This window comes from Leopardus geoffroyi, chromosome B2, assembly GCF_018350155.1.
Source record: "Leopardus geoffroyi isolate Oge1 chromosome B2, O.geoffroyi_Oge1_pat1.0, whole genome shotgun sequence".
NCBI classification, from domain to species: Eukaryota; Metazoa; Chordata; class Mammalia; order Carnivora; family Felidae; genus Leopardus; species Leopardus geoffroyi.
In genome coordinates this window covers 42,206,366-42,229,729 of record NC_059332.1, presented here as the reverse complement: position 1 = coordinate 42,229,729, position 23,364 = coordinate 42,206,366, and the positions used below count along the sequence as shown (strand labels likewise).

The window sequence follows — 23,364 nt, the reverse complement described above, 5'->3', positions numbered from 1 at the left end:
GAGACGGCTCCCCACTGATAACAGCTGGACCCCCCGGGGCATTTCCTCAGGCAGGTGCTGTAAAGGTGAGGAACCTAGGCCACAAGCAGGTAGAGCCAGAACCAGAGCCAGCTCTGCTTAGGCGTGGCACCCGTGCCTGACCCTTGGGGCTCAGTGACAAAGGCCAGGTCTGGGGGCTCAGCTCCCGGTGACAGGACCAGGCTTCTGTCCCACGCGTGGTCCCTGACCAGTTAGGCAGGCTGAGAAGATGCAGGAAGGCCATGGCCACACAGAGGGTGGGGGGCAGTTGTGGGGGGTGGGGGCTGTGTCTCCCCTATCAGACTGGGAGCTCCCTGAGCTCAGGGGCTACTCTCCTCAGATGATAGACTCTCTTAGGGGAAACTTTTTCCTTTTTTAAGTGTCTATTAGAGAAATTTGCAATCACAAGTGGAGAATAAAGCATAATGAACTCCCATGCACCCATTCCCAGACTCAGCAGCCATCAGTTCATGGTGAGTCTGGTTTCATCAACCCCCTATCCACTCTCCCCTGCCCCCACCCTTAGATGATTTTGAAGCACACCTCAGGCTGCATATCGTTTCACAGATGTTTCTTTCTTTTTTTTTTAAATGTTTATTTATTTATTTTGAGAGAGAGAGAGAGAATGAACAAGGGAGGGACAGAGAGAGGGGGAGACAGAGAACCCCAAGCAGGCTCCACAGCTGTCAGCACAAGCCTCATGGGGGGCTTGAACCCACAAACCATGAGATCATGACCTGAGCTGCAACCTAGAGCAGGACACTTAAGTGACCGAGCCACCCAGATGCCCCTGAATGTACATCTGAAGATAAAGACTCTCCTTCAAGAAAAGTACAAAGCCCCTTAATCATAGAGACTTTTGGGAGGTCAAGGACTCACTTCTCACTTCCTCCAGCTCAGGGGAACCCCACTGCCATAAGTTCGAGGTTCCTTCTGCCTCCATTTCCAGGGCATGAAAGATGCCCACGCTGGGTGGGCTCTGAGTGTGCAGTGGATTGACTTTGGCCAAGATCCTTCTCTGCCAGAGTGGAGGGTGACCTCTGAGGTCAGCAGGGCTCTGACCCACCTGCATGGGGCCCTTGGCTCCACCTGTGGCCTGTGCTCAGGGCTTTGGGGCCATCCCCCTTTGTGGCCCTCGGGTACAGACTTAGTGGGCATCACTGGCCTGTCTAGTTTGTGCATATATTCCTTTCAGCCCCCCACACCGCTCCTCTCCCCCCTCACAATATTGGATGTGGATCTTTCCATTTGTATGTTTCCTGCAAATAGGCACTGTTGTTTTGGAACAACTTCGGTTAATGTCATTGTGTCACAATCTCCTTTGCTCAGCACTGTTTTAAAATCTAGCCTTGTTGGGGCACCTGGGTGGCTCAGTCAGTTAAGCATCTGACTCTTGATTTCAGCTCAGGTTATGATCTCACGATCATGAGACTGAGCCCCGCATCAGGCTCTGCACTGAGCATGGGGCCCAAGATTTTTTCTCTCTCCCTCTCCCTTTGCCTCTCTCCCCCACTCTCTCTCTCTCTCCCTTTCAAAAAAAAAAAAAAAAAAAAAATCTAGCCTTTTTGCTCCAACCTGCTGTCACTTATCCCATGATGTGCCACCCCACAATTTTCTGCCACCCCCCTGGAGGGAATGAGCTGTGGGCCAGCTCTGCCTGGACCCGAGGGACCCGCCTGAGACTCTCAGTATGTAGTCACAAGGGGAGCTGCAGGGTCACAGGACACCTGGTATTTCACTTGATTAAGCATGGCCACCCCGAGTCCACGGTGTGCCATCGGGCCGACGCCTGCCATGCAAAGGGCTCCCGTGTCCCCACATCCCCACCAGTACTGGGCTTTATCCAGTTTTCTCATCTTTGCCCATCCATTGGAAAGAAGTGATATCTGGTGATTTTCAGCACCTCTTCTCATGTGTGTTCGCTTTTGGGGTCTTGTCTCCCTTCACTGCCCACTCATATCTCTTGCCCATTTTGGGGGTAGGGTTGCCATCCTCCCGTAGCTCTGCAGATGCCCCTTGTATCATCTCATCTAGGTACTAATCCTTTGCAGGTTCTGAGATGGCCAGCCTCCGCCATCAGTCTGTCATCTTCGGGCACTTTGAAACCTAACTCCTCTCCCTCCTGCCGGCCGCCCGGCTCCTTTCTGAGTGGATGGCACAGGTGAGGCCCTTCTCACTGTCTCTGCCCTTTTGGTAAATGCCAGGCATCCGGGACAGGGTACAGTCTGCACCAGGAACTTGTTCTTAGCACGGGGCTCTCAGGCATGGGGGAGGGAGAGACTGGCCAGGACAGGAAGGCAGCTGCCCCAGAGCCCCGTCCCCACCCCTAGGGTGTCCTTGCCCCGGCAGATCTGGATTCAACTGGTTCCTTCCTTCACACACACAGCAGCACTAGGCTGGATCATGATGTCGGACCTGGGCCCTCCAACTTGATTAAGACCCTGCCCTTGGCCTCAAAAACTCCAGCTCAGTGGAGGGAAAAAACAACACAACAAAACAAAACACACCCACTGACTATAGCGGTGGCTAGGTGGAGGACTCAGAGAGAGGGCCCTGCAGAATGTAACCTGCACAACTGCCATCGCTGGTCAGGGAGGGCTTCTCAGAGGCGGCACCTTTGGTCTGGGCTTCGGAGGAAGTATGGGTGTTCTCCAGGCCTCGGCAAGTGGGAATAGGAGTGGAGTTTTTCATCTTTATTTCCAGGGAATATGATTTCTAGGTCTTTCCCTTTCATGGAGTTGAGGGGTCTTTCTCCCTAGTTGTTGCTTCTGAACAGGGCCCAGGGTGCCTCACCAGGAAAAGGAGGCTGGCTTAGGGGTTAGCAGATTTGCCGTCTCTGAGTGACCTTGGTCAAGTTCCTTTTTCTCGCTGGACCTAGGCCCCCTCATGTGAATGATGAGGGCCTGGGGTGGACAGAAGCACTCCTGGGACCTTTCAGAATCCCTGGAATGATGCCAACATGGCGGCAGTGGCTGTCTTGCCCCCTTCTTCACCCCCTATCCCCTTCAAGGGACAAGGAACTTGTGGGGAGGCTGCCCTGGGTCCATGGCCCCAGTCTCTCCCTGGGCTCTCTGCTCCCTAAGCCCCCTTTCTGCTAGGCCCAGGGCAGGCTTGACTTGTTTTTCAGGTTTGCCCTCAGAGCCTTTTGGATTTTCCTTGCAACAGCTCCTATGAGTCGAGCAGGTCCTGTGTGTCAGGCTCCGTGCTTGGCGTTTTGCTTCATTTACTTCCCACAAGTCTGTGAGGCAGGTACTATTATACCACGGTGCTCAGAGAGAGTAAGCCACCTGCCCAAGGTCACCCAGCTTGTACGTGGCTGGACAAAGATTCTAACCCAGCTCTGCCTGCTCCAGGGTCCATTTCTTAATTGCCTCTGCTCACACCCCACGGGTCCTCCCTTTCCTAAATTCCAGCTGCCCTGTTAGCATTCCCTGGCCAAGCCCTCTCTGTGCTTCTCCTTGATCCCAAACCTCGACCTCCACCTTTCCCAGATTTACTCCTACTTTCCCTTCTGCCTCCCCCCTCCGCTTCTGCCCTCTTCCCTGCTAGAGCCTTGTCAGCCCTTCCAGGCCTCTCTTTGTTACTCTGCATCTCCCTGGAGTGTGCCCAGGAGCTGGGTGCCTGCACGGAGCCTGGCGGGGGGTGTCCCTGAGGTTCCTCATTAGACCCCAGCCCTTCAGCACCTGCTGGCCCTGAGTAGGGGCCGGTGGGGCCTCTGGACCTCACATCCCCTGGGGTCACGCCCCTTCCTGAGGTCGAACAGGGTGAGCCATGGAGGAGGTCATGCTCTAGGGCCCAGCAGGGCTGGTGATCTGGGCCCTGGCAACTGGCCTGGCATGTGCCCGAGGTGACCAGCCTGGAGGTATGTGCGTGTCCTGCTGGAAGCTGCTGGGTTATCAGAGGGGAGTGAATGGGCCGGGACAGCCCGTCTCCTAGGACGTGCAGGGACTCATGCCACCTGGGTGTGTCTGTGCGCGTATGCATGTGCCAGCTGTGCGGGTCCCTGTTGCGGGCCTGGTCCCAGAGGACAGGTGGTGGGAGTTCGGGGGTCAGCACTTGACTCCCCTGCCGCTAACAGATTCGGCACATTGTCTGGGATCCAGCGGGAGTCTGACTCTTCCGCACTATTATTTTTATAGCTGGGAGCCCTCTTCTCCCCTGGGCAAAGCCTGTCTCCCACATGGGAACCCCAGCTGGCAGAGGGCCGGCAGTGGGTGCGTGAAGGGAGCGCTGGGCCGGAAGCGCAGCTGTGCAGGCTGTGTCCTGAGGCCACCCCTCTCCCAGCTGCAAAGACATGCCCCCTCTGAGTCTCAGCTGCTGCCAGTGAGCAGGACCAACACCACCCAGGATGGTTGCTTGGGGTCTGAAAGGAATACTGGGGTGTGCAAACTGTAAGTGCCATGGCGCAACATGAACACGGGGGTGTGTTGCCAGCCGGGATCTTTTATTTCTACTTAGCACCGTGCTTGGCCCAGGAAGGGTGATCGACAGATACCACCCCCGCAACGACCTTGAAAACAATTTGCCCCGGCCCCTGAGGTGTGGAAGATGATTGGGTGAGGAGCATTGCGTGAATGAATGAGTGAACGGATCCATGAAGGGACATCCATCTCTGCAGGTGTTGAGACAGAAGGCTATCCCACAACTGCAAAGTCACGGGATGTGGGGGGTGGGGGCTGAACCAGAACCAGATGACTTTTGAGGTGATTTCCCACTGCAGGTCCTTTCCAGGTTCTGTGACTGGAGCTAAATTTGTCCCCTTTCTTTCTTTCCTTCTTTCTTTCTTTCTTTCTTTCTTTCTTTCTTTCTTTCTTTCTTTCTTTCTTTCTTTCTTCTTTTTTTAAATTTTTTTAACGTTTATTTATTTTTGAGAGAGAGAGAGAGAGAGTGAGAATGGGAGAGGAGCAGAGAGAGAGAGAGGGAGACACAGAATCTGAAGCAAGCACCAAGCTCTGAGCTGTCAGCACAGAGCCAGATGTGGGGCTCGAACCCATGAGTAGTGAGATCATGACCTGAGCCGAAGTCAGACACTCAACTGACTGAGCACCCAGGGGCCCCAAGTTTGGCCCCTTTCTAAGAGACTCTTGTTCCCAAGTCTCCCTGCTGCTGGTGCTGGGCTGGGCACTGTACCTTGTGCCCACACAGTCCTGCCCTCAGGGGTTCTTGGGAGAGCCTAGAGCTAGCAGAACGGGGGCCTATGTAGGACCTCTGTGATGGACCAGGGGAAGGCAAGGGAGGGGAAAACATCCTTTGGGAGGTCAAGGCTGAGTGTGTGCGTGTTGGCACCGCCAGCCCTTTGTGGAACAGCCTGGAAAGCTTCCTGGAGGATAAGTTTTGAATCTCAATGAGGGAGCCAGTGGCCTGGCCCCTGGTCCCAGCCATCATGGCTTGTGGACTGGTATGTACCCACCCTCTGCTTGCTCAGCCATGCCCAGCCCATGACCCCGATGGCAGGGGGGAGGGGTGCCCAGCTTGGGGGCAGAGGGACTCTGGCCCAGGTAAGTGTGGGAGCAGGTTTTGGTTCTTGCTGGCTCACTTGGGTAGTCTCTTGGGAAGCTGGAGCTTCTGGGTGTGGTTCTGATGCTACGTGACTTGGCTGGTTCTAATCTCTTAGACCCCATTTCTTCCCTCACAAATGCCCGGTTAGCAAAGGTGATCACCCAGGCCCCCTGGGACTCTGGGTGGGGGTCTGTTGGGAGCTACCTGGCCAGCCCAGCCCAAGACCTTGTGCCCTGGGGTGATCTGGGGGTGGTGGGGATTTCTCTTTGTAGCTGCCACCATTTGGGGGCTGGCAAGAACCTCCAGCAAAGTTTATTCCCTGGAATCTGCTCCCTCCACCCCCCCCCTCCTTCTGCCCCATTTTGTCCCCTCACTGTTACATTCCACAGAAGAAAGCGATCCTTCACTCAAGGCCTGAGGATTATGGGCCAGAGAGAAGCCTGTGTTGCCCTGGGAACACTCACGTAGCCCTTTCCCACCAGTACCCTCCTCCTCCTCCTCCCACCAAAGGTTGGGGTTGGGAGTTGATCCTGGCACACCCCAGCCCGAAGGAGCAGCGGGGCATTTGGGGTTCGGGGGCTGGTCAGTCTTTTCCTGTCTCCCTGGGGGTCAGCGACCCAGGGTGGGGTGAACTGGGTTGAGCTTCTAGTGGGCCTTCCCAGGAGGTGGCTAGGGGCTAGGTCCTGGGGTCTCCATGTGCCTGGGCTCCCCTGCCCCCTCACTTCTGCTCCGACCCCCTCCCCTCCCAGGCTGAAGCCCCCCTATCCCTACTAAGCTGGGGATTTCCGCAGGCTGAGCCAACCACCTGACCCTAATTATGGCGCCTTCATCCTGTTGGGGTTAAGCTCTCAGTGGCCTTCCCTGCCCCCATCACAGTGGCCAGGCCTGGGGTCAGAGATTCAGGAGGCTCAAGCCTGCTGGGCCCCCTCTGGGAAGAGCTGATGGACAGTATTCCCCCCTGGGGCCACAGAGGGGTGAGGAGGCAGCTTGCCCTGGGGGTCTGGGTGGACACCTTAAGATGTCCAGAGAACGCTGGGGAAGGAAGGCGTGGTTTCTCTGGAGAGCCCTCAGGACAGGGGAAGCCCTGGGGAGTTGACCTCTGGAGGGCAGGGAGGTCTAAAGATGGAAAACTCCCAGAGGCCACAATCTCAACCCTAGCTTCATTTAGAATCACCTAGAAAGATTTTTAAAAATACCCATACCTCAGCGCCACTCGTACTGACACTGATTTCATCAGCCAGGGCTGGGGCAATCATTGGTATTTAAAAAATTCTCCGGGGCACCTGGGTGGCTCCGTCGGTTGAGTGTCTGACTTCAGCTCAGGTCATGATCTCATGGTTTGTGGGTTTGAGCCCCGCGTCGGGCTCTGTGCTGACAGCTCAGAGCTTGGAGCCTGCTTCACATTCTGTCTCTGGCTCTCTCTGCCCCTCCCCCACTTGTGCTCTGTCTCTCTTGTCTCTAAAATAAATAAACATTAATTTTTTTTTTAACTCTCCCCAGATAATTCTCATGGAGGGAGGGCCAGTTTGAGAATCCCTGCTCTATCCAACACCCCACTGCCCTCGAGCCAGCAGAAGGCCCTTGAGGGAGGTCACTCCACTAGTTGGGCAAGGCTGGGTTGGAACTTGGTGTTTCTAACCCTCTGGCAGGCCACTTCCTCTTGGCCTCCTCTGTCACCTGGAGGCTTACCAGGTGTCCCATTCATTTCATCATTTAGATCCTTAGGAGCTGTGTGACCCTGAGCAAGTTGCTTAACTTTGCTGTACCTGCTTTCCCTGCTGTGATAATAGGCCCTAGTGATAAGAATTGAATGAGATGATGCCTATAAGGCCCTGAATGCACATGGGGGAAGAGTAACCTTCATCTTTCTGCTTTCTGCCTAGGGCCAGGGCAGGGTCTGGGCAGAGGCCTCCTCGATCATCCCACCCCTCTGGCAGGTACGAGTGTCAGAGCTCTCTCAGGTGGAGTGAGGGGTGGTTTTCTAGAGGTTCCTTGGGCCCTGGAAGGGAGGTGTGAAGTGGAAGGAAAGTGCTGGAAAGAATGGCTCCCTCTCTCACCAGACCTCTTGCCTTTCTTATTGTGGTGTCACTGGTATGGGTCCTGCAGCTACAGGAATGGCCGTCAGGTGTCACCCTCAGCTCATGCTTGAAGTGAAGGCAGCACAGGAAGAGGAAAAGGAGCTGGCTGGAGAAAGGGAGGAGGACCCATCCCTCCCCTCCCACACCCCCTCTGGGAGTGGGTGAGCTTGGAGAGGGCCCGGGATGGTGGGATGGCTGTTAATTTCTGCAGGAAGGTGTTGTACAAAGCCTCATTTGTCTGCCTTCAGAATTCTCCCTCCCATGCTGATAGCAAATCCCAATTCAACAGGTTCTTTATGGGGCACCTGCTGCACACATAGGGTAATTTTACTGAACACCTACTATGTGCAGACTCTGTACACACAGTTGGCCATTCAGTATTGACAACAACCCTCTGGGTTAGTACGATTATTAGTCCCATGTTATAGACAAGGAAACCGAGGCTCATACTGGTTATGTGTTGGGCCTGAGGTTACCCAGCGGGACAAGGATTGAGGGCTTTCTGGAGCCTAAATTCTTTCTCCTACACCATATTTACTTCCAGAGAGTCCTAGGATAGGTAACTTGCAGCAGGCTTCCCATTGGGTTTGGAGTGGATGTGGCCGGTGGCCCTGCTGTCTGGCTAGAGAGGAGCTCAGACAGGTCATGCTGCCAGCAGGCAGAGGAAGGAACCACATCCACATCCACTGGGGTGGCTGGGAGTGGAGTCTGGATTCGTTGTGGGTATTGGACATGCGCAGGCTGCACACACAGCAGCAATGAGACGTACTCTGTCTGCCCATGTGCTTCTCTGAACAAACTCCCCCACCCAGAGTTACTTCAATTTCTTTACCTGTCAATTCCAGGGGCAGACTTTGTTCATCCAATACACTGTCCCGGCTTCCTGCCTCCTGCTGGCCTCTGTACTGACCACTTCTCAAGGACAGATACTAAGAGGGACAAGACAAGCCACCCCCCCCCCACCTGCAGTCACCCCACTTGAAGTCTAGACCAGTGGTCTCCAAAGAGTGTTTGGCCATGCTCCCTAACAATAAAAAAAAACATTATTGAGAGACACTAGTAATATAAGCATATTTTTATGTTGTTTACCTTATAAACCACACTCAACCTAAGTGAAAAGAGGAGATAAAAAAAAAATAGATGCCCTACTATTTTCCTCCTGTACCTCTGTACTCATATACACACAATACTTTAGCCCCAACTGTTCTAGGAGATGAGAGGAGAGTGTTGGTCCAACTTTGCTCAAGATGAATGTGCGGTCAGCGTTCCAGAACACCCTTGCCCACCCCTTCCAGGCCCTAGCAATGGAAGGGAGAAACTTCAGGGACAGCAGGTGGGAGTGTGGGCAGACAGGAAGCAGAAGCAGGGCCATGTCTGAGGAGAGATCCAGATAATCCAGACAAGAGGCAGGTTTTAATTTTCGATCCTGATGCTGAAAATTTTGTGATTGCTTTTTACACTGTCTCAGGACATATAGGACCCGGGCACTGTGCCCCAGGTAGTATCTGATTTCATGTACTTTAGGTAGTTCTGTTCCATTTCCAACAGTTTAAACCATGCCATTCCCCCCTTCCCAGAGGTTGGGGAACATTCCACCTACTACAGGAAGGAGAGAGCCCATCTGGGGAAGCACTTAGGTGCCCCCTTCTCTGGGGCTGCCACCTCCACTGTCCCTCCTGGGTTAGAGGCCCCTGTGTCCCCCTCACCCGGGTAGATCCTCATGTAGGGCCCAGCACTTGGGGGACCTCCATGAATGTGGGTTGCGGGAGAAGAAGGGCATGAGGCCGCATTTGGGGTACAGAAGGGAGCCCCTCTATGAGGCTTAAGAGAAGCCTTAAGAGAGAAGTCTTAAGAGAAGTCTTAAAAGAAGCCCCTTCCCCCCAACCCTGTCTGGGTGCTGGAGAAGAACCAAACGGCCTGTGAAGGCATCTGTCTGCCCTTGAGGGTAGCTGCCAAGACGGCAGCCATTATGGCTGGCCTGGTGTGGGTGCCTTTGTGAGCAGAGGCTGGGTGTCTGTTTCTGTAGTCACTGGGCGCTTGTTCTGTGGGGTGAGGGGTGTGGGGGTGGGGGCACGTACGTGAGGCTGGGCACGAACAACCTCACCTACCAACCGTACTCCTGCCAGGTACAACCAGCTACTGCGGCTGCCCGCCGTCCGCCTCCTCCCTTCCCTGGGCATGGCCAAGCCGGGGGGCAAATGACTTGGCGGGTACCTCCCCTTGCTTGGACCCACTGGTGCAGGGCGGGCTCACCTAGGGCACAGGCAGGACTCCCAGCTAGGTGGGTGCTCTGCCAACACCGCTCCCCGGCTCCCGGCTCCCGGCCAGGAGGATGGGGGTAGTGAGGCATGGGAGGGGGCTCAGGGCAGAGATAATGCCCCCCCCCCCCAACCTCCTCTCGCAGGCTGTATGCGTAGAGCAGGGCAGAGGGGTCTGAAAAGAAGGGGGAGTTGCTCTGTTTAGGGCCAGGAAATGATTTCCATGCAAATTAGATGCAAACTCCTTAATGAGTTTGCAATTAGGAGAGGAGGCTGCCAGGCCCGGGCAATGCCTGCGGGTTTTATGAATGGGCCTGCGTGGGGTGGGGGTGGCGGCGCGCCGGCCCGCCCCCACATTTCCCTGCCGCTGCGGCCGCGACATGCCGCGCCGCACGTTGCTGCCTCCCGGCCCCGCCGCGACCTGGCCCGCCACCAGCCGGTCAGCTGCTTCAGACGGGGCTCCGGAGGCTGTCGCCCAGAGTCCCCGCCACGCCGTCCCGGCCTCCCTCCCACCGCCGACGACGCGTCTGGCCCCGACGACACGCCCCCCTGGGGCCCGGCAGGGGCTCTCCCCTCTGGCGCCCCTTTCCCCGGTTATTGGTTATTGGAATGGCTTCCCGAAGCAGGAGGCAGTGAGGTTGGCCTTCAGGCCCTGATGCCCTTAGGGTGGGCAGCTCTGGGAGGTCACTGACCATAGGAGGGGGTGGGCCCCCAACTTGGGAGGGCAATGACCTTGGGACGGATGGAAGTATAGGTGAGAGGAGAGGAACCAGTTCCAATTCCAGATTGCACCTCCCCAATCATGCCAGTTCCCCCCTGCCTAACCTCAAAAGGCCTGTTCCCACCACCCCAAGGCACCTGCTTTTTTTCTGCAGCTCTACTGCAGGTCTGCTGTGGGCCTTGCTCTGACCTGGGGCCAAAGAGTGGGTCTCCTGGGTGGGTGGTCAGCTCTATTCAGAAAGAGACTCAGCAGAGTTTGAGCCCTATTAGGACACAGACCCATCCCCTCCCCCTACTGCTTTCAGAGTAAATTAACTAATTACCTCCAATTAAAGCCCCATGCTCTCTGTTCCCTCCTGGGCCTCAATCCCCGCCCCTGGGAGTCCCCTTCACCCAGGCTAGGTCTGGAAGGAGGCCTGGCCATTAGGGTGGAAGTCTGGGAATCAGTGAGTGGAGCAGGGGAGGAGAGAAGCCCACAGAACCATTTACTTTTGCGGAGTGGTCTGGGTAGCCAGAGCCTCCGCCTTTCTTGGGGTCTGGGGTACATAGGCCCATGTGGGGCCTGATGGTCGAAAACAGTGGGCCACCTTTGGAGGTTGGGACCTGGGCCAAGGGCTTGTGCAGATACTGAGGCCCTGAGGGTGACCCTCCTCAGAAAAAGCAACTTCAGGGACAGATTCTAGGAGCTGCCAGTTCTTGGTGGCACCTGTTGCCTCCCTTACCCGACATACCAGGAGGCACTCCAGATGCCCAGGCGTCCATCCAGTCTCTCCTCCCTGTAACCCAAACTCCTCCAGCTACAGCAGTGAGAAGCCCTTCATTCTTTTTCTCCTGCCCATTTGTGGCCCTGAAGCACAGGCCCTAGCACTAACATGGCCCACACCACCCTGACACTGCCCTGACACCCCCCTGGCCCCACGTGTGAGACGTGACGAGGAGGATGTCTGGCGGCCAGAGGCAGAGTGATGGGTTGTTGACCTGGCCTTTCCCGAGACAGGGCAGTACCACACCAGGCTGTGACTCAGGCCCCTACCCCACCTTGAGCCCCACCATGCCACAGACCTGGGCTTGGGCCATCCTTGTGTTTGGGGGGTGGGGATGGACGCAGAGATTTGTCAGTTGCGGACTTCTTTTGGGGGCCACTTCTCCCAGTCCTGGCAGGGCACCACACACATCAGTGGGTGTGTGAGCCATTTAGGGCAGGGGCAGGGTTCCACACACGGAAAAGGCTGCCTCTGGTATGTCCTGAGCCCCCATCTGCCAGCGTGGCTTCCCCTCCTCTGTCTACTGAAAGCCAGCTTAAAACTCCCCACCTCCAGAAAGGCTTCAGCATGCCTCTCTTATCTGTGGTCAGTATGCCACTCTCAGCTGGCTCCTGGTTTTCATTTGTTTCTCTGACTCTTGTCCCCTTCTCCAGACCCTCTGAGAGAGTGCATCTGCCCAACTCTGTGCTTTCTCGCACTTCCCAGTGGCCAGCAGAGGGCGCCCCCCAAAGACTGAGGCACCAGGGAAGGAACAGACAATCCGCTTCCCTGGATCCAGCTCTGTGCAAAGTCCAGGCTCATGGGTCCGTTTGTGTAAAATGAAACTGACCCAAGATGCCTTACTTCCTGAGGATCTGGACTTAACTTGTCAGCAGAGTGCCAGAGGTTAGACTGCAGGCTGAACCCAGGTGGCTGTCTTGGAGATGAACCCAGGTGGGCCCCCGGGGCCAGGAAGGAAAGGATGAGGGAGCTGCCCCCTCCCAGCAGCCCTAATGGGGAAGGGGCACTGGACAATGGCACATTTCCTCCCCTGTCCCTGGAAGAAGGGTTGGGAGGTGCCACAGAAAATAGCTGTTGTCCCACCCGGTGGGAGGGGCTGCTGTGGATATCTGGGCCACATTCGGATTCCTGGCAGGAGGGAGAGCTGGTCAATTTGGGATCCACCAGGGATCTAAGATCCATCCCTTGGTGGCCTCTCACCATTACATTTCTGGAGAGTTCTCTACAAACAGGTGTCTAGGGCACAAACTGGTAATACGGGTAAATTCATGCCAGTCTAGGAGGGGCCCTGACACTCATTTCTGTGAATGTGGCCCTAGGGCCCTGGGCAGCAGCCTGCTCTTCTGGGCCATCAGACCTTTCTGCCATCCTGTCAGGGTGTGCATGGTGAGATTCTGGCCTTCCCATTTTGGAAATACTGGGAAATAGCCTCTGTATTCATCCTGAACATTCCACTTCCTCCAGGGACATAATAGAGAGGAGAAGGGGAGTGGGGCTACAGTATCTTTTAGGTACCCCACCCTATGAAAGGTGGGGAAAGGCTTACTGTTGGGTCATCTCACACAAAAGCCTGGAAATGTTACTGGGACTGGGACGGGGCGGCGGGGGGGGGGGGGGGCGAGGGGGGGAAGGGCGACGGGACACCAGGAGTGTTTCTTTCTTGGGTTTGGGGTTTGGGGAGGGGACAACACGGAGAAAAACCCGATCGGCTAGGTTCCAGGACGCCCAAGCTGGGAACAGGGGGATGGCCATAATGGTCTAGCAGCAGCGGACGATGGCAAAGGAGGGAGGTGAAAGGGGTTAGCGATGCGCCCACCCGGGCTCTCCCCCAGCCCCTCTCCCCCAGCTCTCCCCAGCCTGGCCCGCCGCGGCCCCTCCTCCAGACCTGGGCGCCGCCTCCCCCTCCCCTCCTCCTCCTCCCCCTCCCACCCGGCGCTGCAGCTGCTGCCGACGGACCATTCTGCACGTAGCGAATGGAGGAGACGCACAAGGGAGGCCTCAAGTGCGCGCGCGCGGGAGCCGGAGCCGCGCGGGCGGGGGAGCGGCTGCGAGCGCGCGTGCGCGTGCGGCGCGGGCCCTGAACGCGCGCGCGCCGGGCGCCGGAGCGAGCGGCTCCTCTGTGTGCCGAGGTTGGGGATGCTCAGGGAGTAGGGCCTCCGCTGCTCCAGGCTTTCCCACCGCCCTCTGTCCCCACTCCAGCGAACCTCACCTCTACCCAGTCCCCTTTTCATCTTCCACCCCAATAGCACGGTCCTTTGCTCATAGTAGGCGCTTCGCGATTAGTGGGTGCTAGAATGAATTGATTTGCTTGTCCTCCTCACCCTCGGGGTCACTGCTCTACAGTCAGCAGGTTCCTAGGCTGGGGCAGGGGGTCATGGAGGGCTGAAAACTGGTTCCTTGGGGACTAGATTCAGGAGCCTACAGCCCTGCCTTTGCCCCAGTAGCTTTCAGCCTGGAGGCCCTCACCCTCCCACTTCTCTGTACCTGAATCCAGGGCAGGCCGGTAAGGCCTCTAGAGGGCCTTCAAAACCGGCTGTCAAGGAAAAATGCTTTGACCTCTATCTTTTCTGAGATGGGGAACTCCCAAGGGTGTGCCTTTCCCTGTCACCTCCTCCCACTGTCTGTCACCTGCAGACTCCCACTCCCTGGGGTGTCCTGCATGAGACTGGGCTCAGCCCACACCGCTGGCAGAGGTGTGGTATGGTGAACACAGAGTCTATGCCTTGACATAACCAGTGAGTGCAGGGAGGCCACGCCAGGCTGTGGCAGGCGGTGCTGGTCTTGGAAGTGTGTGCCAAGTCCCAGGAGCACCCTCCCCGCTCCCTGAGCCCCTGATCTCAAGGGGCTGGTAAGTGGGTGGCTTGGGAGCTGTCCCTTTCTTCCTTACTTAGTATCCTCACTCCACCTTCCCCGTGGCTGAGACATGGGATGAGGCCTCTTTAAGCTGTGCAGGCTTTGGGTAAGGCAGGGGCCAGGCTTTGTGAAGGGGTGTGTGGATAGGATTGGTTCCCTTTTGGACCTCCTGTAGTGGTAGTGGGAATGAGTAGAAGGGGGCTGGTGAGCGACATGTGGGTGACGGTGGCTGAGGGTTCTTTGTCACACACGTTAACTTGAACTTGCCCAAGTTTGAGCTCTCTGGGCTACATTTTCCTGTCTAATGGGAATATGGCATTCATCTCGGGGGGGCTGTTGGGAATTAAAATGTAGTCTGCATCTCACATGCCTCACGTGTTGGGAGACAGATGCTCAGTAAGAGCTAAATCTTTTTGTATTATTGTGTGTAAACTGGCCGAAAGGCTGGGGACGTTTCCCTCAGCTGCGTCTCCACGGATGGAATAAATTCAAATCCCAGAGCTGGCAGCTCCCTGGAATTTAGAGGTGGGTTTTGAGAAAACTGTAGCGGAACCAGTAACATGTCATACTTCTGTCATCATCCAAGAATGAACCATTTCACATTAGTTTTCCAAACATTAATATCTGAGCCCTTAAAAAGGTATTTTGGAATGGAAATCACTAGTGGGTATTACACACTTTCCTGCCTTCTTAATCAGAGGTTACAGACCATGTGAGTCTTTATGACTCAGAGTTGTGGTTACAAGTGTCCATCACTATCCTGGTTGTAATATAGTCTTGTTGGGCCCCCCACTAAAAGCCCATTCCATGATGGCTACGTTTCACGGTTCTCGTGTCTCCTTTTTATGTTCCCTTCACTTCATCAACTCTCTCCCGATCAGCGGTCGCTTGCCCTATCAATCACCGTCACTTTGCCTGCAGACCACAACCCCACCTCATTCTTCACTGGTTTCTCTTCTGCTCTGGGTTGAGAAATTAGAAAGTCACATCTGTTCGTGGATGTGAAAAACAACAAGATCTTTTGAACTTGACAAATTATATTAAAATTCATCTGGAAAAGTAAACATACAAAAGGAGCTCGGAAAATTCTGAAAAACAGGCATTATGAGGGGCGGCCAGTGCTACTAAAATGTTGTATAAAGCTCTAGTAATAAAACAGTTGGGTACTGGCACGAGAACAGACAGACAGATCAAAGGAACAGAATAGAGTCCAGACACACACTCATGAACAAATGGAAATTGAATATATGATAAAGGAACATGTTAGAGAAAAAAAATGAATTATAATCAAATTAGACAACTTGCTAGCTGTTTAGGAAAAAAAAAAAACCCCAGTTTTCTATTCATTATTTTGAAATAAGTCCCAGATGGACCAAATATTTAAATGTAAAAAGGAAATCGTAAAATTACTAGAAGAAAATATTAACATGATTAAAAAATACATATTTTTGGATTGGGGAAAGTCTGACACAAAACATAGGAGTCACAAAAGGAAAGACTTGGGGCACCTGGGTGGCGCAGTCGGTTGAGCGTCTGACTTCAGCCAGGTCACGATCTTGCGGTCCGTGAGTTCGAGCCCCGCGTCGGGCTCTGGGCTGATGGCTCAGAGCCTGGAGCCTGTTTCTGATTCTGTGTCTCCCTCTCTCTCTGCCCCTCCCCCGTTCATGCTCTGTCTCTCTCTGTCCCAAAAATAGAATGGGCGTTGAAAAAAAAAGGAAAGACTTAAAAAAAATGGGCTGCATAAAAATGCAATATCTTGGGGCGCCTGGGTGGCGCAGTCGGTTAAGCGTTCGACTTCAGCCAGGTCACGATCTTGCAGTCCGTGAGTTCGAGCCCCGCGTCGGGCTCTGGGCTGATGGCTCAGAGCCTGGAGCCTGTTTCTGATTCTGTGTCTCCCTCTCTCTCTGCCCCTCCCCCGTTCATACTCTGTCTCTCTCTGTCCCAAAAATAAATAAACGTTGAAAAAAAAAATTAAAAAAAAAATGTAATATCTTGGTGCGCCTGGGTGGCTCAGTTGGTTAAGCATCTGACTTTGGTTCAGATCATGGTCTCGTGGTTCTTGACTTTGAGCCCCGCATAGGGTGAGCTCGAGCCCTGCTTTGGGTGAACCCCACTTCTGTCTCTCTCCCCCCACTCTCTCTTTTTGCCCCTTGTGGGATTCTCTCTCTCTCCCTCTCTCTCTCGGCCCCTTGCTCACTTGCTCTGTCTCTCTCTCTCTCTCTCTCAAAAAGTAGTATCTTAAAGTCTGAAGGCAAATAAACCAGAAAAAAGTATTTTCAATATATGTGACAGATGAGTTCATACAGTCAATAAGGAAAAGAAAAGCAAATAGAAAATTGGGCAAAGCACATGAACAGAAAAGGGAGTACTAATTGCCAATAAACAGGTGCAAATGCCCACCCTCCATCACAATACAAGAAATCAAAATTAAGAAACAATAAGATTTTTTTTCCCCAATCTGACTGTGGATACAGGCATCCTCTGAGTTGGTGGGAAGGCAACAGCACCTGTGAAGGGGGTTGGCCATACACATGAGCAGAATTAATTCACAAACCATTGGCTTAGGGGTTCCACGTCTAGGAATTTATCAGATACACTGTCACAAAAGTCACAAGTGTTCAAAGTATATGTATAACTGTGTTCACTGCAATTTTATTTCCAGATCTAAAAAAACAGGAAGCAATGTCAAGCCCATCCATAAGGCACTGATTAGCTATGTTATAGGGCATTCAAAGACCAGAGTAGTATGCGGTGGTTAAAATGAATGAGCTCCAGGGGTGCCTGGCTGGCTCAGCCAGAAGAACATATGACTCTTGATCTCAGGGTTGTCAATTCGAGCTCTGCATTGGGTGTAGAGATTACTTAAAGATCAAATCTTTTTTTAAAAAAGAATGAGGTCCAGCTTTCAGTGTCAGTATTCACTAAGTGTAAAAGCAAGTGACAGGACACTGCTTAGATGGTGCAAGTCAGCAAAGTGTACCCCCTTGGGCTGCACCAGCATTCCGCAGACCCCAAATCTTGGGTGGCCTCAGAACAACTAGGTCAGGAACCCTGGGGCTGGGGCCCAGAGGTCTGTTTTAGCACACGCTCAAGGGGATTCTGATGAATTTTGCATTTGAGAAGTACCGGCGAGGAGTGTGTCACTATTTGTGTAAAAAACGCTATTTGTGTATAAATCTATCTGCCCTCTGCTTCAAAAACTTCAGGGGTTTGCTCTGAGCAGATTGGGGTGAACTTTCCCTCCCCCCCTTTTGTTTTTGTTTTTGTTTTTTTTTTTTTTGCTTCTGAACTCTTCAGACATTTTCTTCTGAGAATATAGTGGCTTAACTTTCTAAAAAAAGTAGTTAATTGGGGCGCCTGTGTGGCTCAGTTGGTTAAGCATCTGACTTTGGCTCAGGTCATGATCTCGCAGTTCACTAGTTCAAGCCCCGCTTTGGGCTCTGTGCTGACAGCTCGGAGCCTGGAGCCTGTTTCTGATTCTGTCTCTCTCTCTCTCTCTCTCTCTCTCTCTGCTCCTCCCCCACTCGTGCTGTCTCTCTCTCTCTCAAAAATGAATACACATTAAAAAAATTTTAAAAGATAAAGAAGTAGTTAATAAACAGGCTACCCAAGAGGAGAAACAAAATGTGGTCTATACGTACAATAGAATATTATTCAGCCTTAAAAAGGAAGGAAATTCTGACCCACGCTACTAACAAGAACAAACCTTGAGGACATGATGCGAAGTGAAATCAGCCAGCCACAAAAGGACAAATACCGTATGACTCCACTTTAATGAGGTACTAAACACATAGAAACAGAAAGTAGGATGATGGTTGCGGGGGCTGTGGGGAGGGAAGAATGAGGAGTTAGAGTTTAATGGGTAGAGTTTCGGTTGGGGAATGATAAAAGACTTCTGGAGCAGGATGGCGGTATTGTTGCACAACAATGTGAATCACTTAATGCCACCGAACTTGCACTTTAAAATGGTAAAGAGGGTGAATGTTGTGTTCCCGTGTAATTTAAGAGATGTACAAAGAAGAAAGCTACCTGACCAAGATGTTGGATAACGTAGGAATAGTGATTGAAGCCAGAAGGTTCTGTGAGAGCCTCCCTCTAGATTACAGTGTGAATTTGAGGGTTGGGCTTGACGACAACTCTTTCTGCTGCTGAGTCGGGTTGCAGCAAGTCTTGGCATCCGATAAGAGAGAGACCATGTCCTCGCCCACACGATGGGAAGTAGACCGAACGAACTTGCTGCCTTGAGAGCAGGCATAGGCTGAGAATAGGTAGAGATAGGAGAGCGGGCTGGGTGAAGACAGAGGCATGCTAGCTATTGGGGAAGCTGGGTCGTTTCTCCTTTCCTTCTGTCTCTGCTGAGACCCTTCTGTTGTTCCTTGGCTGCGGGCCGGGGCATGGCTGGCTCTCCACGTGGGTCAGGGCTCTGCAAAGAGTGTGGTGAGTACAGTGGCCCGGAGGGAGATGGCTCGCGTGGGGAAAGGAGGGAGGGAGGGCAGGATGTGCAGAAACTGGCAGGGCAGGGGATGGGTTTCTTGGGGACAAGCCTGTGCCCGGACATCCGGTTGCAGCAAGGCCTGTACTTGAAAGAGGGGTGATGCTAGGGGAAGGGGTGAAAGGACGGGACACTGGTCGAGCTGGACCTAGCACAGCCACCTGTCTGGGGCCCAGGGACAGAGGTTGGCACGACGGCTTCTGCCAGCCCTTCTGCCAGCATGGGAGAGAGGGTTCCTGCATCAGGCTCCAGAACTTCAGAGATGGTCCGTTCTGGCAGGTCTGCCTGTATACCCTCGACCCTCCCTCCCCAGGCACCAGGAACCCGGGGCTTCCAGGAACGGAGAAGGGGAACCTGTGGGCAAAGATGGGCCCAGAGATAAGGAGGCCTTGCAGCCAGCCTGGTCAGGTTGGGGGCAATACAAAGTGAAGGAAAGGAGGAGAGGATCTGGAGAATCCTACGAGCTTCTGTATGCTCTCTAGGACTAGGGCCAGAGACACCAATAAGGCAACCACAACACTGAGGTCGGAGGCTTCCTGCCTGAATCCCCCACTCCTACCCCAGGGCTGGCCCACATTTATCAAGCTCCTTTCAGGAAGCCGGAGACCAGTCCCTGACCTCAGGGAGCTCACAGCCTGACTGGGAGAGGGACCACCCTAACTTAGGCAGAGTGGCCGGCTCACTCCAGGGCTGGACCCACCCTGGCTCTGCCTTAGTCCCAGGACATCTGTGCAGTGGGGTTGGCATCTTGGGGCAGTCTCAGCCACGGCAATGCCCAATTCTCAGTACCAGGTGGGGAGGCACAGACTCTCTGATCCCACCAGCCTGAAGGTGGGGTGGCCAGTGGGACAAGGAGGGCCAGAAGTTGTTGCCTCCTCTGGACCACGCCAACCCCGGCACTGCGTGGCCTCCTGGTTCATTTCCCTGAAAGAGATGTAGGAGGTAAGGAGTGGGATAGAAGACTGGGGAGAGCCTTGCTACGGGTATGGAAAGGTGACAAAGGGTCTCGAGAGAGATGCCAGGCCTGTCCGTCCTGCTTCCTGCTTCCTTCACTACCGAACATACCCACTATAGGATGGGGTGACCCTCTTGCAGTGACCCGCTGGGATAGGAGGCCTCTCCTCTCTGATCCAGGGGCCACCATGCTGGAAAAGCACTAGCTGATGGGGCTCGGACCCACTTCTTGTGCTGATTTGGACTCATGGAAGCTGGAGCCTGCCCAGCCTGGCCTTCCCAGGCCACGGATACCCAGGCTTGTCTACTGCTCCCCAAGCTTGGCTTCGGGTCTAGGGGGAGCTGGATCTACCCCCCTGCCGCTGAGGGCAGCCAGATATGAGACGGTGACCCCAGAGAGTGCCGACTCTTTCATCTGGACTCCCACGTCCAGCTGGGCCCGGCACACACATCCTCTGGGGCCACCCTACCTTGCAGATGATTTATCGTGAGCTACTGGGGCTAGACTGCAGGAGGGACCACTCAGAAGGGTGGGTGGGTTGCTGGGAACAGGTTGCTCACTGAGGGAGCCCCTGCCAGCGAGGATAATTGTCGTCCTTCAGGATGGGAGTTTGCTGGGAAGTTGATCCCTTCTACCTCCAACCGGCCTGAAAAACCCAAATGATATGGTTGGTCTATGCATCACCCGTTCTAAAGCTAAAAGAGATCCAGTTCCGATCCGGTTTGATGGGAAAGACACAGCCTTTGCCTTCATGGAAATCACAGCTGAGGGGGAGACACAGCACTGTCTTCAGGGAGACCTGGTCTGAGGGGGAGACACAGCCCTGCCCTCAGCAAACCCCAGTCTGAGGGGGGAGACACAGCCCTGCCCTCAGGGAGCCCCAGTCTGATGGGGAGACATAGCCCTGTCCTCAGGAAGCCACAGTCTGAGGGGGGGAGACAGATCCCTGCCCTGAAGGACCCCAGTCTGAGGGGAGACACAGCCCTGCCCTCAGGGAGACCCAGTCTGAGGGGGGAGACACAGCCCTGTCCTCAGCAAACCCCAGTCTGAGGGGGGAGACACAGCCCTGCCCTCAGGGAGCCCCAGTCTGAGGGGAGACACAGCCCTGCTCTCAGGGACCCCAGTCTGAGGGGAGAGACAGAGCCCTACCTCAGGGGCGCCAGTCTGAGGAGAGATACAGCCCTGTCCTCAGGGAACCCCAGTGTGTGAGGGGGGAATGCCATATGTTTCTTACTTTTCCCCTCCTTGGCATGTTATTTTCTCTCCCTGGCCCCATCCCCTACTCTCACGGAGGTTTCCTTGCCTAGGAAAGGTTGGGTGAGGGGCATCAGGAGTTCCTGTCTGGCTCTGCCCCCTCCTTCCTGCTGACTCCAAGCCTGCTCACCATCCCTGTGTAAAGCCCACGAAGCCTGAGTGTGAGGGTTCCAGGCGGGAGACTGAGTCATGGTGACTCAAGGGTGAACTGAACCCCCATCCCCATGGCAGCAGCGCTTGTGTGAGAGGTGACACCGGGGCCAGGGGTAGGAAAAGAAGGGGCGCCTGCCGACTCCCAGCCCCAGGCACCCTCTCCTGGGTGTGCCAGGGCTGCGCATGCGTGCGGGCAGCTTGAAGCCCTTGCCTTCTGCATCTCGGCAGACATGTGAGGCTGGAGTGAATCACGGAGCAAGAGTGGATGTCTGGAAGCCAGATGTGGCCCAGCTGTTTGGGGCAGCGCGCCCAGCCACCCCCAGACCAGATGTGGCAGCACTTCTGTGTCCCTCCACCCTCCATCTTCCAGGCTCTCAGAAGCATTTCTGGGGAAGATCCCCAACCCGGGGCTCAACCAAGGATCCTCCCTCCCTCCTGTGAGGAGTTACCCGCCTCCTCCGCCCCCCCCCCCCCATCAGGAAGGCATCCCCTAGTAAGAACAGAGGGGACACAGAGTCACATGTACCCCACTCCCCTTCACTTCAGCCTGCGTGCTCGTGGGCACACATGCCCTCAGACAGAGAGCTCTCCCGGGGTGGGGGGTCATGTCTCCCCCATCAGATTAGGGGGTCTGAAGGAAGACAGGAAAGGTGCCAGCACCCAAATGCACAGCACTCACTCAAGCATGGGTTCCTGCAGACATGGACGCCTAAGCTGGGGCTTCTTGAGAGCAGAGCTCAGCCTCCTCTTCATAGGGTAATTTCCCTTAGGCAGACGTCAGTACAACTTCCTCATCGGATTGGAAGTTCCCTGAAGGCAGACCTCCTATCTCTTCTGGTCAGACTGGGGTCCCTGAGAACAGGGCTGTGTCTCCCCCCTCAGACTGGGGCTCCCTGAGGCAGGGCTGTGTCTCCCCCTCAGCCTGGGGCTCCCTGAGGGCAGGGCTGTGTCTCCCCCTCAGACTATGGCTCGCTGGGGGTAAGGCTGTGTCTCCCCCCTCAGACTGGGGCTCCCTGAGGGCAGGGCTGTGTCTCCCCCCTCAGAATGGGGTCCCTGAGGACAGGGCTATGTCTCCCCCCTCAGACTGGGGCTCCCTGAGGGCAGGGCTGTGTCTCCCCTCTCAGACTGGGGCTCCCTGAGGGCAGGGCTGTGTCTCCCCTCTCAGACTGGGGCTCCCTGAGGGCAAGGCTGTGTCTGCCCTCAGACTGGGGCTCCCTGAGAACAGGGCTGTGTCTCCCCCCTCAGACTGGGGCTCCCTGAGGGCAGGGCTGTGTCTCCCCCTCAGACTGGGGTCACTGAGGACAGGGCTGTGTCTCCCCCCCTTCAGACTGGGGTTTGTTGAGGCAGGGCTGTGTGTCCCCCTCAGACTGGGCCTCCCTGAGGGCAGGGCTGTGTCTCCCCTCTCAGACTGGGGATCCCTGAGGGCAGGGCTGTGTCTCCCCCCTCAGACTGGGGTCCCTGAGGGCAGGGCTGTGTCTCCCTCCTCAGACTGGGGATCCCTGAGGGCAGGGCTGTGTCTCCCCCCTCAGACTGGGGTCCCTGAGGGCAGGGCTGTGTCTCCCTCCTCAGACTGGGGCTCCCTGAGGGCAGGGCTGTGTCTGCCTCTCAGACTGGGGCTCCCTGAGGGCAGGGCTGTGTCTCCCCCTCAGACTGGGTCTCCCTGAGGGCAGGGCTGTGTCTCCCCCTCAGACTGGGTCTCCCTGAGGGCAGGGCTGTGTCTCCCCCCTCAGACTGGGTCTCTCTGAGGGCAGGACTGTGTCTCCCCCCTCAGACTGGGTCTCTCTGAGGGCAGGGCTGTGTCTCCCCCCTCAGACTGGGGCTCCCTGAGGCAGGGCTGTGTCTCCCCCTCAGACTGGGACTCCCTGAGGGCAGGGCTGTCTCCCCCCTGAGACTGGGGCTCCCTGAGGGCAGGGCTGTGTGTCCCCATTAGTCTGAGATCCGTGTGAGGGCAGGGCTCAGTCTAGCTCCTCAAGCGGCTTCCTCCAGAGTGCCGGAAGAGAAGCTTTGCCACCGTTCGCTTCCTTGTGCTGCTCGGTCATCTCCTCATTCCTTGAGGCTTCCCTGTGTCTCCTGTGGTCCCTCCTGTGGTCACTTCACTCCCAGTGGCTAGGAATCTCCCAGCAGATTCCCAGCATCTTCCACATGGCTGGTGACTCAGCCCCCTCAAGCTTTCTTTCCCTGCGCGAGCAGCCTTAGGCCTCACATCACGATGGGGAAACCCCCTGCTTCCCTCTTTCTCTGACGTCTATGCCTGTCTCCTGTGTCCTCCCAGTCAGGCCGGCCCCCTCCCCCACCCCCCTAATAGAGTCCCAATTCCCTA

General features: G+C 55.3%; 2 long non-coding RNA genes across 2 annotated transcripts in view; both read left to right on the top strand.

The window, feature by feature from the left end:
* The first annotated feature begins 7,401 nt into the window (after window positions 1–7,401).
* Window positions 7,402–8,647, top strand: LOC123609725. Its single transcript, XR_006717935.1, has 2 exons — window positions 7,402–7,454; window positions 8,441–8,647. It is a non-coding gene; the product is annotated as an uncharacterized LOC123609725 (long non-coding RNA).
* Window positions 8,648–12,120: 3,473 nt separating this feature from the next.
* The window catches only part of LOC123608432, a 31,534-nt gene continuing 20,290 nt past the window's right edge, over window positions 12,121–23,364 (top strand). Inside the window, exon 1 of the long non-coding RNA XR_006717232.1 lies at window positions 12,121–12,270. This is a non-coding gene — a long non-coding RNA (uncharacterized LOC123608432). The remainder of the gene's footprint in view (window positions 12,271–23,364) is intronic.